Here is a 17,431-nt window from a genome sequence, read left to right as displayed (position 1 = left end):
AAATAATGCATATAAAGCGCCCGGTACATTACATACATACAACAGGTTCTCAATAATGGCAACTTTTGATTATGATTTATGAGCACCTCTGAGATGTAAGGTGTTAGGTGCTGCAACACCTACAGAGATTTATTCCACATTTGGGTGCAACATCCAGGCTCTTTTTTTTTTTTTAAAGAGCGCAAATCCACGTTTATTTATTGACTTTTTCTTAGGTTAAATCCTTGAGGGGTACAACATCGCTCGGATTCTGTGTCCAATAGCCTTAGCAGGAAGATTGCTTTGGAATTTGGCACGAACCATGCTGCTGTTTCCATGGGCCCGAGTTACCTTTCCCCAGATTACTCTGGTTTTGTTTGGTTTGCCGCCAGGGGTCACTATGTTGTTCTTTGCTTTGTATACGTAAGCGCATCTCTAGTTCAAAGAGAATTCTGTTTCATCTCGGGCATAACCACCTTCAGCTGTAAGAAGAGCTGTGTGCTCCCCTTTGGTTCCGGAGACCCTGCTCATAGCCAGTAAAAACGGCCTTGGACCACAGCCTCCCAAACATATTTTCTTTTAGAAGTCCTGTTCCCAGCAGGCCTCCACAGGAGCCAAGATGGCGGGAAGAGAAAAGCAACATCCAGGCTCTTACTTACCATGTCAATGCTTCTCAGCCCTGGCTAATGCCATAATCACCTGGAGCCTTTTTTCTAATTACAGTCTTCTGATACTACAGTTGTCCCTCGGTATCCTGGGGGAATTGGTTCCAGGACTCCCTCGGATACCAAAATCTTCAGATGTTCAAGATTCTCATATAAAATGGCTTAGTATTTGCATATAATCTATACACATTCTCCTATATACTTTAAATCATCTCCAGATTACTAATAATACCTAATACTATGTAAAAGCTATAAATGTTATATTATACTTTAACATTTTTCTGTTATTTTTTGTTTTATTTGATATTTTTATTTGATTTATTGATTTTCTTTGCTTTCAACATTTTTTCATTTAAAGTCGGTTGAATCTGTGCATGTAGAACCCACGAATATGGAGGATAGACTATACTTAAAAAAATTCTGACTTAGCAATCTGGGGTGGGACCTGGGAATCTGTGTTTTGTAAAAGCTGTGGGAATGATTCTAATGATCAAGCAGAGGTTGGAAAGAACTGATTTACAGCCAAGTGTATTGGGTCACTAAATCAGTAATTCTTAAAGGCATGGTAATAACAAAGTTACTGATGCAGTGGTTGATGAAGATTTTTTTCCCAAATAAACACATTGGGTATTCCCCTTCAGCCAACCAGGGTAGAGTAGAACCAGAGGGGAGGATGTGCATATATATTTTTTAAGTTTGTAGGTAGTTTTGCTATATCTCCTCTTCTCCATTTCTATTGGAAACGCTTCTATGGGACAGTCTTGGAGCTCAAAGCCCAGTGGGATGTCAGCATTCATCTTCTCTGGTACCAACCATGTGCCTTGTGATTTTAGAATTCCACATTCATAACTTGAATTCAATTTAAGACAATGCCAAAAGGACCTCCCAGAAAGCAATATGGTGTTGGGAGAAGAAGCCATTCAGGGCAGATTTGCCCCAGAAACTGATTCATGAGATGTTGCAAGTCAATGACAATCAGAACTAAGGGATAAAAGGCACTGGTCATTTTGCAATTCCCAGCACTAAAACAAATACCTAGTTGTTGATTAGTTTTCAAGTCCTGGAGATAACTTGCCTCCAAAGAATGAGCAGTTAGGTAAGTGAGTAATTTCATGTTGAAATGTAGGAGTAAAGGAAGTAGGGTGTCCCTTGAGAGTACCCAGCTGCGAGATAACCCCAAGGGGCAGAAGGCAGGTGCGTCCTTTACACCAAGTGACAGACCAGCTGGGAGGTGCATCCACTTACTTCTCACAGCAGCTATCCTGGATCTGAGAGACTTGGAAGCTGGAAATAGGTGCTAGCCAGAGGTGTGTTTACTGGAGGCCAGGGGTGACAGGGGAGAAGAAAAGAGGGAGATTGAAGACAAGTGTGCATCCTGATTTGAGAAATTAACAAAGACTGCAGATCTTCAGGAACCTGGACAGTCTAAACATGGGAGATGACTATAGAAGCAATATTTATATGAAAAGATGCTCCATGAGAATGTCAGCCCCATGACAGCAAGAGCTTTATCTTGTTCAGGCCGTCAATTCTCACCAAAATGACACATCTTGTTCCACTCAGATATAAAATTAAAGCACATTGCTTCTGTATTATCAGGGAAGAAAAAGCAAAGGGGGAAAAGCCACTATTTAACAGATACCTGTTCTGTATCTAATATTTTAATACCTTGGTTCCCAAACTTTGTTGCATATTTCAATCACCTGGGAAGGTTTTAAAACTCTCAATGCCCTATACCAGTTAATCCACAATAACTGGGGGTGAGAGACAGGCATCGGCATTTTCTAGAAGATCCTTGAATGATTCCAATCTGCAGCAAAGCATGAAAACAACTGGCTTCACACATTGTTCTTTTAATCTAAAAAATAATCCTGTGAGACAGGCCTCATAAAGTTAGCCCTGTTTTACGTACGAAGAAGGATGATAGGAGGATAACCACTTGTCCAAGATCAGCCAACAATTAAGAGCCTAACTTTGGTTAGATTTAAAATTTAAGTACAGCACTTATCCAGTAGCTATACTCTTTTCACAGCATATACAACGGCTCAAATTGTCATAATAAAATGCCACAGACTGGGTGGTTTAAACAACAGAAATTAATTTTCTTGTGGTTCTGGAGGCTGGAAGTCCTAGATCAAGGCCTGGCAGGATGGGTTTCTGGTGGGGGCTCTCTTCCTGGATTGCAGATGGCCACCTTCCTGGTGTGTCTTCATAAGTTAGGGTCAGGGGTGCAATGGCACCATCTCAGCTCACTGCAACCTCCGCTTCCCAGGTTCAAGCAATTCTCCTGCCTCAGCCTCCCAAGTAGCTGGGATTACAGGTGCCTGCCACCATGCCTGGCTAGTTTTTGTATTCTTAGTAGAGAAGGGATTTCACCATTTTGGCCAGGCTGATCTCAAACTCCTGACCTAAGTGATCCACCCACCTCGGCCTCCCAGAGTGCTGAGATTACAGGTGTGAGCCACCGCACCCAGCCTGGTGTCTCTTCTTATAAGGACATCAATATCAGATCAGGGCCCTACTCTTATGACCTCATTTAACCTTAATTATCTCCTTAAAATCTCAATCTCCAAACACAGTCACACTGGGGCTTAGGGCTTCCGCGTGTGGATTTGGAAGCAGCACAATTCAGTCCATGGCACGCAGCGTTTGGTATCATACTTACCATTCAGTAGATAACCCGTCGTTATTCTTTATTTATACGAAGCATATTCATCACCTAACACAGAATGTCAGTTTTTGTGAGACGTCCTCCAGCTCACTGAAGAAAGAAGAAGAAGCCATAAACTAAAATCTCTAGTATCAGAATTGAGGCTTAGATACTAGAATATGTTTCGTGAACAAGATTGTTCAGCATATTTAAATGAAAAACATCCAGAAATTGTTTCTGCCTCTGCTTCTTTAAGGAACGAGTGAAATTTCAGATGAAATGAAAGAATCATACTTTTGTGAACCAAGATATTCCGGAAAGGATAGCAGATCAGAACTTAAGGAGCACTTTCTCCCATGCAAGCTGTTCTAAGGATGATGAAGTATTCCTACTGGTGCTCAGAGAGAAACATGCCTCGTTGATCTAATTCTGTGTGGCACGGCACTTTGCTGTTCTAATTCCGTGTGGCATGGGCACTTTTCAGGGCATTCAGCACTTGCCGAACCTCACTTACACTTTATCCAAGATGGAGGACAATTTCTAACGCTTCATTTACTTCTATTTTTATTCGAAAATAAGATCCTCACAGCAGAAAGGAATTACAGCCCAAGTTAGCTGTGGAAGTGGTAGGAAAAGACCTCAGCTCTTTGCAGGAGTCCTAGTGCCTAGGTGCAGATGAAAGGACTTTGTTCTCATCCTGTTAGTAAATAGACAGCGTTCAGACAGGACTAAAGAGCCGTGATCTTTGAGAAACCATATCAAATATGAGATAAGAAAAGTAAAAGCCTATGAAAGTTATCAAGAAAGAGAAAATGATTGAAGCTAGAAACTGCATACTATAAAATAAATGTGTATTGTTTAGGAAAATTCTCAAATAGAAAATTAACACAAAGAGTATTTATAAAAGAAAGGAGTAGTCTCAAGGATTAGCATAGATTGACTTTGAACAATTCATACATCCCCAATGCATGTCTTTATTTTGCTATGATTATTAGACTGACATATCAGGAAAATGCCACATGTCTATTTCAGCAAGATATTTGACAGTATTTTAAATGATATCCTTATGAACAAGATAAAGAAGTGTGAACTAGCTAGAAATTCAGTTATATGAATTTATTGGAAAAGTCATAAAAATTTTAGACTGATTAGACATTTTAGACTGATATTAACAATGGGAAACATTTTTAAATAGTAATTAACTTATTAATTATTTTAATAATTATAGTATTGATGATAACTAATATTTATCTACTAACAGTGTTTTATATGTACTTTCATTGTTTTAAAAAACTCATAGTCATTAAGTCTCATTGGTAAACTTAGTGCAGTCTTGTTAAATATTTTTGGCAATTATTTGGTGAATATCATGCAAACCGTTTGGGGTGTCAGAAAACTGGGGAACAACACTATGTAGGATTATTTAAAACAGAGATATTGGAAACAAATTCAAGTGATTTTCAAACTTTGCTGATAGCATCAGAAACTTTCCCTTTAGAACATTTTTGAAAGACAGATAGCTGTATGCATATAAAAGAAAAGTTCTTTGGACTCTAGAAGCATCAAATGAATCTTGCCCATGAGCCATGTCTGTATTAAAGGCCTACATACCTGGTAACTTGAATGTGAACATAACACAAGGAAGTTTGCAGAAATCAACTCCTGTCCTCGAGGAACAGATGACCTAGAGTTAATAACAAAGAAAGACAGGAAGGTATGATGGGAGATAGAGACACCCTAATAGACAACCAAACACACAGCCACAGCCAGATCCATGAAAAAGAGTGATGGGTTACAGTGCGTGCAGGTGGCTGGTTCAGATGCACAGATGGGGGTAGGAGGAGAGAGGGCTTGATCTGTGTGCAAGTTCATGTATGCATTTTCTCCCATATGTGCACTGGGGGAAAGCAGAAGGAATGTGAAACTTTTGTCAGCAACTGGAAGGACAGTCTCTCCTTCATAAAGAAGAGAAACAAATAGTTTGTCATACTGCCTGGTTACTTCCTCAAGCAGTTACCAGAGAGTACCCTCCCTGGATAAAGCTTGTCCCTTAGGGTGCAGATGGCTTTGCCTCTTCCTTTTGCACTCACATGAAGGAAAGGGAGGTAAAATCTGCCTTGAGTCCACCCCTCCATTGACCCCAATCCTGGAGCTGCCCCATGGCCCTGGACTATGTTGAGAGCCACAGGTCACAGGAGTGGAGAAGCAGCAGACAGGCGAGGGACTCCAGGGAGATGAGTCCTTGCCCCAGTGTACTAGAGGTGAGGCTGCTACTGTTTGAGTTGTACCTGGATGGGATGAAAAGGATCAGCCACCTGATGGGAAGGGGCGGGTGTTCTAAGCCACCTTGTGATTTAATATGCTGTCTATGGGGTTTCTCCCAAAGTAGATGGGAAAGTCTTCAAAGACAGGAAGATGTCGTCCACCCACTCAATCTGTCCCTAACTCCCCGCAAAGGCTCCTAAAACATATGGAGCTACTCTAGAACAGTGCGTCTCAGAGTGCTGTGACTTTTCAATCACCTAATTTAGGTGCCTTTGACATTTGATACAAATACGAAGTCCTAGAACCTGTCACATTACTGCTAAATCAGAATCCCTAGAAGACAGTTCAGAACCTGAATATTTTAGATGCTTCACAGATGATACAGATAAACACAAGAGTTTGTAACGCTTCACAGATCATGCAGATAAACACAAGAGTTTGTGAACTAGCATCCTAGAGGACTTAAAAATCTCGGCTGTATAATGCTGGATTCTGAGCCAGACAGCCTGAGTTTTAAATTTCTGCTTCTTGCTCACTGTAAGACCTTGAGCAGGTTACCAAACCTTTCTACACCTTGATTTCCCCATCTGTAAAATGGGGATAATAATAATCTCTACCTCAAAGAGTTGTGAGGATTAAATGAGTATACAAAACACACATGGAAAGCTCTTGGAACACTGTCTAACACATAGTAAACCATTGTAAGTGTAAGCAGTTATTATCCTGCTCAGTGTATGGAGGAGGAAGTAGAAGTGCAACTCAAGAAGCAATGCACAGCCAGTTGAAGACTCCATGAGAACTAAAAGTCAGGTCTTTGTACTTTCTTGACAGGGTACTTTCTGCTTTTGTTTCTTGCTTTCTCTCTCTCTCTCTTTTTTTTTTTTTTTTTTTTTTTTGTTGTTGTTGTTGAAACTGAGTCTCACTCTGTTACCCGGGCTGGAGTGCAGTGGCATGATCTCACCTCGCCCTCCCAAAGTGTTGGGATTACAGGCGTGAGCCACCGCACCCAGCCTCTTCCCTTTTCTCTTCAAGGGGATTCCAAAGTTTGATGCTCAATCACTAAGAATGATCTAAACATGCTTTTTATAAAAAGTTCCATAGGGAAAACAAAAAAAAGGCTAAATCCCATTTGGAGAACTGGTTCTGAGTGCTGCCAGTGTTTGTTTGGTGAGAACCCAGGCAAGAAGTCATGATCAGAGAGTACAGCAATAAAGGACTCCATGGGAGGATTTTGGCCATCTCTTTTATGAGCCAGGAAACAAAGCCCCTGAGAGTTGCAGTGATTGATGTGCATATGATCCAAGATTATGACTTTAATGCACAAGTCCTGACTCCCAGTCCAGTGATCTTGCCCTTTCCCGACCCTAGGAAATGAGATGCCATGTGCTGTGGAGTCACCGAGTCTGAGCCTCCTGGATGGGACATTTTGCAGACTCCTCCACGCCCAGATCTTTTGGCCTGCCTTCTGACAACCCCTCCACCAGCCGACAGCCATCTGCATACAGCTGTGACAGCTGAGGTTAGAAGGCATTTCTGAGGAGGACTTGGAACAAACCAACTCAAAAGTGCTCAGATTTTAACAGAAAAGGCCTTCAGGGATTCTTCTAAGTCAGGCAGAGCAAAGCATTTCTTAAAGTGACCCCAGCCTTGTCCTTTTAATAACTTCCTCCAAATGAGGGGTGGTTGGGGACTCATACAGGAACAGCTCCTGATTCCTGGCAACAAGTTGCAGTGATATTGGGTGTCTCTGTGACCACCTGTCCTTTAAGGGTTCTCAGCAATAGTCTCGGTTCCAGCCTAAGGATTCTGATGAGGCCCCTCTTCCCTTCAGGGCCATGTCTACTCTTCAGCCAATAAAGGTCAGCCCTCTTTCACCCACTGCTTCCTCACATCCCCTCTTACTGTAGGTGGGGCTCGGGGTCCACATTTCTGGCCAGCATTCAGGGGAGAAAAGAGGATTGGCATGAGCAGGCAGGAGAGAGAGAGCCTAGTGCCTGGAAACGACTCAGCATCTTGCCCTTGTTACTAATAATCCTCCCAAAATCACCGAATGGTTTCTGGGCATTAAAGTTATCGTTTGCCATAAACCCCTTGTCTGTTTTCTGGAGAGTTTAATATATTGCAGGAAGTTTCACCCATAAAAGGTGATGGCTGCGCTCCTGTGAGTGAGCTGGACGCCTGTAACTTATGACCTTCATAAATGTGAGTGGGTCTCGCGAGCAAGTCCATCAGTCTTTGGAGTAATTCTGCTTCGTAGTAAAATATTTTACTGTGCATACTCCTGTCAGCATTTACCTCAGTGGTGTGGAGACTTCCCGTTCCTGCTGTCTCTTGCTCCCTACTCTTGCACCATTTTCAATGATCTCACTTTCAGACTCCAGTGTGAGGCACACAGAATCATCTACTTTTTTAGGGCTGCAGCCCAGCTCAATCCAGGGACCTGTGGGACTTGGAAAGCGGCAGAATCAATGTAGCATTATTTATCACTGTGACATTCTGGGTACTTTTTTTGCTTGCAGAACTTGAGGGAGTCAGTCAAGAAAGCCATCACTTTAACTAGGGAGGGTCCTTCATTATCAAATGGGACTGTGTTTGAACGTGATTCGCAAGCTGTAGAGTCTTCTAGAAGTGGGAGACTTTTTGTCACTCTGATGAAGCATGGCACTTAACATTCTGCTTTATAGTCCCAGAGACCTAAATAGGGTTTACCAGAGTCACAGGCTTAACACTGGCCCAGAAAATAACCAAACACTTTTTATGCAGTGTGGATGAGTAGCGCGAACACTCCTGTTAGCAATCTCAAGTTTCAGCTCCACCACCTGCTTGCCAGGTGATGTTGGGCAAATTGCTCATCTCCCCTATGCCTCAGTTTCCAAAGGTGTAAAATACTATGCCATCTCCATCTCAATGTTGACATGAAAAGCGGATTAAATACTTCATAACAGCAAAAACTGTCCTAATTGCCGTGTGATAATGTTGTCACAGTAAGGAATAATGGAGGGATAAAGGCTTAGAGGAAATGAAGCCTAGTGGAAAATGAGAGCACTAATAAAAAGGATTCAAGAGAAAAAGAAGCAGTTGAATATAATAAGTGGAATATCTGGCTCTTGAAATCAGGTGTCACTGCTGTTACAGGGATGGGCAGTGCTGGGAGCTGTGAGTTGGTGACCATCCTAGAGGGCACTGGCTTTGTGAGGCCGGGGGGATAGTTCATCTGCCTGGTAACCTGCTACTTCCAGAAACTGTCCATGGCCTGGTCTCAGGGCAATTCAGTTCATTTTCAATTCAACAAATATTTGTTGAATGCCTAGTGTGCCAGGCACTACTGTAGATTTTTGAGATTCATCAGTGAATGGAACAAAAATCTCTGCCCTTGAGGAGCTTACAATCTAGAGAAGGAAGTTGTCTGCTGCACATCCACACCAGATACCCAGTTCCTCAAACACAGAATGGTACCTAGAGTAGCAGAAGTCCTACCTTCCCACTGGTTCTCCTGTCCCTCAAGTGGACACTCAGGGAGATTGATAAAAATTGATGCGGTGGGTCATTGAACAGAGAGCTCCTCAGACTCTATGGAGCTCTGCAAGTCCATCCTTCCTCCTTCCCTCCCTCCTTCTCTTTCTTCCCTGCTTTCTTCCCTCCACTGGGTACATCATTTTCATATTACAGGTGGAAACAAGTTCATTCCCTCAGTCACTAGTATAGCTGAATTTAGAATATGCCTTCAAATCTGCTTCTGAAAAATATTTGACAAATCTCTAGGAACATTTACAATGAGAGCAGAGAAATAGACAAAGGAACAGGATGGAGCAGAGGAAACTTGATAAATAGAAGAAGCGGGAGATTGTTCCTCAGGAAAAATCAATGTCCCATGGCCTTTTAAAGACTTTCAGAACTGCCCAACAGTTGTAATCTAGGGGTTATCTCTTGCCTCACTTTCAGAAGCCTGGTTACTGCAAAGACAATCATATATTCTTTAATCTATAACTTGTTTGAGCAATTACCTTATGTTGGTCAGTTATTGCTATGTAATGACCACAGATTCTTAGTGTTGTGCAACAGTGGGCATTGATTTAGCTCACATGTCCTCAAGCTACCCTGGGAGTTGACTGCTATGGTCTGGGCGTCATTGGGCATCTCTAAGTCTGTGGTTCTGAGGCTTCATTCTTTTCCCTACTCTGTCTCTCTGTTCTCACTCTGGTAATTAGAAGCTATTTTAAATGTTCTTCAGAAGCAACTTTGAAACTGAATTTTAAATTCAGTCACACCAGTCATTGATAGGATAAAATTGTACCTATTAGTCTCTTTTAGAACACAAATGACCTGTGATAGAGGGTTGGTATATACACTGGAAGGGAGGGAGGAAGGATGGAAAGAAAGAAAGAAGGAAGGAGGGGAGGAAAGAAGGGAGCAAGTTCCAAAAATAACTGGACTAGCAGCCTCACCAACACATGGAAACTTATCTAAAATGCAAACCATCAGACCTCACCCCAGACCGACTGCATCAGGAACTCTTGGGCTGGGTCCCAGCAATCTGTGATTTAATGAGCTTTCTAGGTCATTCTGCTACTAACATTTGAGAACCACTCCCCTAAGGTACAGGTTAGATCTTTCATCTTTCAAGGACCAGTCAGCTAGTCAGGGCATACTTTTCTCATGACAATGGCAAGGTGCAGGAGGGAGAGCAGCAATGTGTGGCACCTCAGGCTGACGCAAGGAATTGGCAGCTGATATACCGTCTGGCCAAATTTCATTGTCCAAGCAGTCACGTGACCAGGGACAAAGAATTGGGATAGAGAACCCAATTTATCACAGAACTTAACAAAAATAATGTTGGGATACCACTTTATGATCTATGGTGCTCTTTTACATACATTATCTGATCTAATTATCATAACAACACTGTGAGGTAAGAGGTATCTCCATTTAATGGATGAAAAAAGGAGACACTTAGATGTTGAGGTCAATGTCGCAGAGCTAATAAGACCTGGGACTCCCATCTCCACATTTGAAACTATTTCCATTGCATCAGACTTCTACCCCATAGGTTCGTAAGGATCCTGGATTTCTTTCATGGTCAAAAACATCTCCAATGTACAGTGCAATGTATTTCCTGTACCCTAGAGTCCTTATGCACACACGGAGAATAAGAATCAGAAACAGGAAGATATTTTTACCCATTATCAGCCTCACATTAGACAATTGACTCTATTTCCAGGTTTCACAGTCCCAGCCTTTTTTTGCTTCTAGTGTTTCCTCATAAACTTGAGTTCCAAGGTTCCATGAACCTTCCTTTGAATACCCTGCAACCTCAAATTTTCATACAAGGGATTTTTCTATAGAAAGCTTTCTTTGACTAAATTTCATGACTTTCTGATTTCATGAGAGTGTTACGAGGTGGGTGGGGTGAATAAGAGCACAGAAAAAGAAAGAGCAATGAAGTGCAGTTTCCTTGTGCAGCTAAAGACACAACCCAGAGATGGAAATAAGATTAAGAAGGAAAACAAAAGGAAGAAGAAAACATGACATGGAGGACATAACGTTTCCTGGTGCTGTGGTATAGAGAATGTACATATTTTATCAGCCAAAGCTGAAGGAGAATTTTAGTGCCTCTGATGACTTAAAAAGTCTAATTTAAAAAATGCTTTTTTAAAAAATCAGACTAACATTTGTTTTAAACATTTCAACAGATTGAGAGAAAATATTTTTAAAAACTTTTATGAGGGCTTGGCATAAGAAAACAGTCCTATGCCAATCCCTTCTTTTCTCGTAGGAAAAGCGTCATTTATTATTTCTACTTTTATGTGTAAGGCAAGCATCTTCCTCCCTTTCTCCTTTCCTGCCCAGCCCCCAGCTTGCCCCTCCTCCCCTGACTACTTGGTAATTTAAGATATCTGAGGTGCTATAGGAGAAAAATATGACCCTGACTCTGAGTGTGATCTATAGGGAGCCCTGGCTGCACACCTTAATTATTGCTAACAAAGTAACATTTTAATAGCTTTAGGTTGAATTGATGAGCCCTCCTGTTTGCTGGAAGCCTTGCAAAGATACAATATGACATCTTGTAGAAAAAAAAAAAGAGAGAGAAAGAATGCAGTAGTGTTAAAGTATCTGGCTCTGTGTGCAATGGTCAGTTTTTTAAAAGCACATTGTCCTTGTTCAGCAACTTTTTCCTTAGAACTTAAAGTCCATTAGAGCTCGTATGTTCATGTAATGCACTTCCATCTTCCTATGAATAGGATATAAATATTATTGTTTCCTTTTATGGAAGAAAGGCACCGTGAAGGGACAGCACAGACTTCTAGCAAGGGAAAGATGAGCCCCTGAACATTAGATGCTAAATTCTCTAAGCACAGTGACTTCTCCATTTACTTTTATAATGGTGTTCATTGGACATGGTGGATGTAGGGTGACAAATTAAGCGGTTTAGAGGACTCCAGCAAAGTAAGAAAAGAGGACTTCACCTCCAGCTTCCAAGGTAGAACTACAGAAGTCCCAGTATCAAGTGACAGTGACTATCTAGACCCCGCGGAGGCTTGAGCATATAGCAGGTCTTCAATCTGTCACAAACTTTTGAAGAACTCTCCTATCTAATAGTCCCAATTAATGCTTATAGTGGTTATGACTTCTCAGGCCACACTCCTCATCCACAGCACCCATAGTCTCCTCTGGCATCCACGACAATGTTTGATCTTGGTCATTAGTTCCTGAAAGTCATATCATAGCTCGCCTCATTGCCCAAATGCAAGGCCGTTTCAGCTCTGCTCACCCCCTCACAGCTACTGCAGAGCCCCCTCCCAAGGGAGACCCGATTCTGTAGCACCATTGCAGGATCATGAGAAAGTAGTTTGGGTACTGCAGACCCTCTCTACTTAGAAAAGACAAGCTACTATTTCTACTGCCCTGATAGAGCACTAAGATGCTTTGGGGAAACTTTTCAGCATTGTATGACTAAATCTGGGGACTGGGAGTGGAGCTGGATGCAGAGGATGCATAGATCCTTCTAAGAGACCCACAAGAATGTCTAATTCTATCCCTCTCCTCTCTGCCTCTCCTCCGTCTCTCAAGGAATTCAGATTTTCTTTTCTTTTCTTTTTTTTTCTGGGACGGAGTCTTGCTCTGTCACTCAGGCTGGAGTGCAGTGGAGTCATCTCGGCTCGCTGCAGCCCCTGCCTCCTGAGTTCAAGCAATTCTCCTGCCTCAGCCTCCTGAGTAGCTGGGACTGCAGACTTGCACCACCAGGCCTGGCTAATTTCTGTATTTTTTAGTAGAGATGGGGTTTCACTGTGTTGGCCAGTCTGGTCTCAAACTCCTGACCTTAAGTGATCTGCCCGCCTCGGCCTCCCAAAGTGCTGGGATTACAGGGGTGAGCCACCACACCTGGCCCAGATTTTCTCCTGTATGGAAGAAAAGGACTCAGCATATCTTCTTCCAAGCCAATTTATATGACAAAATTTTTATTCCCTATGGCCTTAAGAATCTTATTTGCCATTATTCAATAGTGACGTACGGGGAGTTCAAAATATCCCACCTCCCTCCTTTTTTTTTCTCCCAACATGTTGAGTTTGGAAATTCTATATTAAGAACACAGAAACTAAACTTTGGTTTCTGTTGTTTTCTCCTTGCATCTCTACATTCTGGGTAGTGAGCAAAGAATACCTCACTACTCTCTGAGTTGGAGAGGGAAGGAGGTGGTGGGAAGATTTACCAAGGAAAGTGGCTGAGGATAATACTTCAAACTATTCTCTTACATTACACTTCTGCTCCTATCATTAAAGAAGAGACAGAACAAACTCAGAGAGAGTGGAAATAAGAGTGCCCCCTTTCTGAAGAATTAGCCACTCAGTAAGAGGAAAAAATAGGAAAAGAGCTCAAGTCAGCAGAGGAGAAAGAAGAGAAAGTAAAGAGCCATTAAAACATGCTGGGTCTTTTAGCAGGTATTATTTTTCTATATAGCCATACAGTCATAAACATAACTCAATAATAAATGGCTTCCTGGTGAATAATATTGAGCTAAGGCTTATTTAGAAAGTCCCAATACACCTGAGTCAAATTCATATCATATCTTGTTACATGTAACACTCGGTATGTATAAATAACAGTAAATACTCAAGCCATTATGTGACAGTAAATGCGGGGAGTCCTGGAATTATTTGCAAGAAGTGGGGCAGGGGGTAGAAGAATGCCATTGTAAAGAGATTAAAGAAAGGTAGGCCATCCTATTGACATAAAGGGGATTAAAGAAGACAGGAATACCTAAAGTATTTGCAAAAGCATATCTGAAACTCCTAAAGGTTCAGCGGAGTAGAGTGATGAGGTCTCAATGACAAATCATCTTGAAAGTATATTAGGCATTTTAGGTGGGGTTAGGACTGACGGCTTGTCAGCCAAGAGTGGACGTGACCATTCTCAGATTCGCAATTTGATGTATATCTCAACAAGTTTGCTCTATATCTAGGATTTCTTCAGACCCCACAGAGAAAAAAATATCACTGGAGAAGTTTCTGAATAATTAAATCAAATTTTCATAAAGAATTCTGTTGGTATGAAGATTCAAATCCCTGTAAAGAATCAATGCATCAAACAAGACAGGAGCTTCTAATATGCAAATATGCAAAATAAATGACGACAGTTTGAAAAGAAGCTCATCTCTCTTAAAAGTTAAAGTTATAGATTTTGCTGTAGACTGGGCTCCCCAGGAAGCAGAGCCTGAGGCAAAAGACTAAGTGCCACGACTTTATTCAGGATTGTGATCCCACGGGAGCAGAAGTGAGGGAAAATGGGCTGCAGGCAGGGAAAGAGGGAGAGATGATGTGAGATGTTGTCCAGTTGTCCAGCCTCTGGCATCGAGTGCAAATGATTGCTGGATCTCGCAGGGCCATCTTCTGAGGCACCTTATGAATAGTTGCTTGTCAGGACAGTCCACCCAGGATGAGGAAGACAGAAGAATTCATCAGATGTCTCCTTCTCACATTAGGTAAAGGTTCAACTCACGGGGAAGTCAACTCCCCTGTTCTTCCTGGTTGTTTATGCTTTAGCAATGATAGAGACTTCCCCGGGCAGCAGGCAAAGAGAGCAGTATAGAGCAGTATGTGTGTGAAGAAGCACGAAGAGAGGTGCAACATGTCAGGCGTGAAGTCCGCGTTGTCTGCACAGAACTGGTGACCACCACACCCAAGGCTCTCAGAGATGGGTGAGGCAAAGAGGATCTCAGGGGACAAGATGGTAACTGTTACAATCTTTTAAGTAAATACTTAGTTTTACATCTCCTCAAATAAGAGAATGAGATGTCTAGTAGTGTGAATATTCACTAAAAACAGGAAGTTTTACCCAAGAATTCTGAACAGTAAGTGAAGAGAATGTGGGTTAAACCTGTATCATTGTCCAAACAAGTTGGGAAAAGAGGTTTCCTTTATGTGTTCAACTTTCTTGAAATCAGAGAGGACATTGAGAAAGATATCTTATTAAGTAGCAAGTGGTATTCTGGTCATTCATAATAATAGCTAACATTTATAGAGGTCTTACAATGTGCTAGGCACTGTTTTAATTCACTAATGCAATTAACAAACTCTTGCATTAATATACTACATAGCAACTGAGGCACAGAGAAGCCAAGTGTCTTGCCCACAAGCACACAGCAATTAAGTGGTTTAACCAAGATTCAACTCTGTGACTCCAAAACATTCTCTTAGCCTTATATTGGTCCTTGACTTTTTGCTAGAAAATAACATTGCAATTATTTCTCTTTTCCAAAATTCATGTCTGCTTCTGATAAGTCCTGAGGTTTTCTTAAAATGTAATTAAGAATGTACATATTTCCCAAATAATACTCAAGCACCATAACCTCTGGAAAATAATGCAACTGCTAGAATTGTGATAAAAGAGAAACAACCCCCCCACCAACTTAAATATGTTAATAGCAGCAAGGTAACTAACTGACCATATGTGCCCGTTGGGTGAGATAGCAACACCTCAGAAAACATCTTGGTGACCAGAGGGCATCTCAGGTGAATTAGGAAACAGTTCTTTTCTCTAGGAGGGTGCAGCCATCAGCCACACTATTCCTCTAGGCCTGGATGCTTTTTGCATGGTGAACAAACAGCAACAGTGAGTTGGGATGCGGGTGGAGATTTTAAGAGACTGAACCAAGTTCAGAGAGCCCCCACTGACTCCAAAGCATGCTTTTAACTGTCATATTCCCACTATGAACCAGGGGGAAAACAATCTTCATTCCTTGTCCAGAAAGCTTCCAAAAGAAAATCTTGCCTGCTCTTAATGTATTTTTTTTCATGCTCCACAGATGTCCTTTCTCATAAATTCAGAAGTATCTGCACGTCCCAAGGTGAGCTGGTATCTTCTTTTTATTACCGGCAGTTTGCAGGCAATGGATCTGACATTAAAAAAATACAGCACTCACTTTTGAGAGTGTGACCCTCTTTCCCAACTCCTTCCTAATCTTCTTCTAATTCCCTTTGCTCTTTTCACCTCTGTGCTTCGGGTTAACACACATGGGGGCTTTGGAGACTCCCCTGATCCTTTGACTTCTTGCTCAATTGGGAAAGGATGCATTTTTCTCTACAGATTGCCTCATAGAGACGCAGCATCTGCTTAAGACAAAAAGAGTCTCCAGAGAACTTACTTTAGCTGTTTGCCAACTAACCCATTTTGCATGCTTCCTGAGAAGAAACAATGCACACCATCTCTATAGGAGGAAGCAGGAGAGATATTGGTCCCATGTAAATATCTCAAAGGAAATTTATGATGCTGATGGGAAATTTAAGACCCTTAAAACAATTGCTGCTTTGTGAACCCAGGCAGCACATTTTTTTTTTTTTTTACGTTGAGATTTTATTTTATTGTATTATCTATTCTAGTACATCTTAAACTTAAACCTACATATCAATCACCCGGGGGATCTTTTAAAATGCAGATTGTGATACCCGTAGGTCTGGGTTGGGCCTGTACTCTGCATTTTTTTATTTTTTATTTTATTTATTTTATTTTTATACTTTTAAGTTCTGGGTCATGTGGGCATTAACGTGCAGGTTTGTTACATATGTATATTGTGGCCATGTTGGTGTGCTGCACCCATCAACTCATCAGCACCCATCAATCATGCATTTGAAATATCATGTATACTCCCCAATGCAATCCCTCCCCCCTCCCTCCCCCAGAGTAGACCCCAGTGTGTGATGTTCCCCTTCCGAGTCCAAGTGATTCATTGTTCAGTTCACCACCTATGAGTGAGAACATGCTGGGTGTTGGTTTTCTCTTCTTGTTGATTAGTCATTGCTAAGAATGATGGGTTTCCAGCTGCATCCATTGTCCTACAAAGGACACAAACTAATCCTTTTTTATGGCTGCATAGTATTCATGGTGTATATGTGCACATTTCTTTAATCCAGTCTGTCACGATGGGACATTTGGGGTGATTATCAAAGTCTTTGTATGGAATAGTGCAGGCAGCAATTTTTATTACCTCATGCTGTGCCCTTCCTCATCCCCTTCCTGAGGGAGAGTGGTCATGGATCTCAGTGGTCTCTCCACCTCTCAACTCCTTTAATGGCACTTGCTGGGGAGAATTTCGATAAACCACCATTCAGTTAACTTGAGAGATTTGTGTGCTTTTAAATAGAAAAAACCCTTTCCGTCCTGGTGGATATAGCTCAGTGTCCTGTGTGACCTTGCAGGGACTGTTAAGTTCCTCTACCCACTCTCCATTTTCTCATTCTTCTTTCCAGGGAACCCTTGGTATCTTTGGGCTGCCATGTGTCCAGATTAAAAGAATTCTTTCCATGCCCTCTAGGACCGGGGGTGGCCAGGTTGACTTCAATATTAGCCAATGAACAGAAATAGGAGCTGTTAGAGGAAT

General features: G+C 41.7%; 1 pseudogene; it reads right to left on the bottom strand.

Moving 5' to 3' along the window:
• Positions 1–216: 216 nt before the first annotated feature.
• On the bottom strand, positions 217–550 carry LOC108538374 (60S ribosomal protein L35a pseudogene; annotated as a pseudogene).
• Between the last annotated feature and the right edge of the window lie 16,881 nt (positions 551–17,431).

Source organism: Rhinopithecus bieti, unplaced genomic scaffold (assembly GCF_001698545.2).
Source record: "Rhinopithecus bieti isolate Rb0 unplaced genomic scaffold, ASM169854v2 scaffold_15436, whole genome shotgun sequence".
NCBI lineage: Eukaryota > Metazoa > Chordata > Mammalia > Primates > Cercopithecidae > Rhinopithecus > Rhinopithecus bieti.
The sequence above is the reverse complement of the archived record's forward strand: the minus strand, read 5'-3'. Positions and strand labels throughout refer to the sequence as shown.